This window comes from Bos indicus x Bos taurus, chromosome 20 (genome assembly GCF_003369695.1).
Source record: "Bos indicus x Bos taurus breed Angus x Brahman F1 hybrid chromosome 20, Bos_hybrid_MaternalHap_v2.0, whole genome shotgun sequence".
Classification (NCBI taxonomy): domain Eukaryota; kingdom Metazoa; phylum Chordata; class Mammalia; order Artiodactyla; family Bovidae; genus Bos; species Bos indicus x Bos taurus.
Genome location: NC_040095.1, coordinates 64,046,329 through 64,047,660, shown reverse-complemented (window position 1 = coordinate 64,047,660; position 1,332 = coordinate 64,046,329). Strand labels below are relative to the sequence as shown.

At 32.1% G+C, this 1,332-nt stretch overlaps 1 pseudogene; it reads left to right on the top strand.

Moving 5' to 3' along the window:
• The first annotated feature begins 873 nt into the window (after positions 1-873).
• LOC113879285 lies at positions 874-1,023 on the top strand (annotated as a pseudogene).
• The last annotated feature ends 309 nt before the right edge of the window (positions 1,024-1,332 follow it).

Below are 1,332 nucleotides of genomic sequence, written 5' to 3'. Positions count from 1 at the left end.
GAATCTATAATGATCTGAGCGAAGAATAAACATTTGTTGTTCTAATCAGTGAGATGTGGGTGTCACTTGTTACTGTAGCCAAGTTAATTTATCTTTCTGATACCTTAGATAATATATGTACTTATGTATTATAGTTTTAGAATAACTTATCATTTTAAAGTATATTCCACTACTTACACTTTGGAATTTTGTTAGTCACACAGAACAGTTCAAAGTAATATACATAGTGAGATTATTGAATCACCTCCTTCAAAAGGATAATGTGTTTCCATTTATGTAAATCTTCTCTTACGCCACTAAAGAGACATTTTAGTGCCTGTCATCGCATAATTTTAGAGAAGGAAATGGCAACCCTTTTCAGTATTCTTGCCTAGAAAATCTCATGGACAGAGGAGCCCAGGGCACTAGAGTTCAAGGGGTCACAAAGAGTCAGACACGACTGAGTGACTGAGCACAGACATCACGTAATTTATGTCAATCTTTTTCTAATGAACAGTAATTATTTTTATCTTTAATCTATTAATAGTAGTATAATCAAAAACATTCTGCATAAAACTTGACATGACTTCTAATTAATTCTCCATCATAAATGCATAGAGTAGGATTACTAAATTCAAAACGATAATGATTTTTAAACTCTTGATTACTGTTAAATAATATCTTAGAATAATTGCATGAATTTACTTTCCCACCAGCAATATATTTATACTGGTAATTTCATACATACAATGTTACTATTATTAAGTTTTATCTTTTCTTCAGTAAAGCATCCATATGGATAGGTAGATGGATAAATACGTAGATAATATGTGTGTTTTGTGAGTGTCGATGAAGATACTGCCACAAATAAAGAGTATTTAAAATGCACGTGTGAAGACTATACTTTCAGGGATCATTTCTATAGTTCGTTACTAGAGAAGTTTCTCTGATCGTGTAGAGCACCCGAAACCACGAGGAAGAGACGCAGCGTTTTCTCCTGAGCGTGAAAAAAATAAATAAATAAAATAAAATGCACGTGTGTGTACACACACACATATTTTTCACCTAAACAGTGAAATATACAGTTATATATTCATTCACATATTCACATATATTAATACATATGGATGCATACACACATAATTGTTGGCTGTTGCTAGCAGTTAGAAATCATTAGTTGGTCAGTCTTATTTAATTTGTACTCTCTAACTTCCTGTTAAAGTACAATGCAAATCCCTGACATCATGTCATTTTACCTGTAAATTCTTCAATCAAGAATCTTTCACAGATAAGAATGCAGCACTATTATTACTATTAGCAAAATCTTAGTACAACCCACTCCAGTGTTCTTGC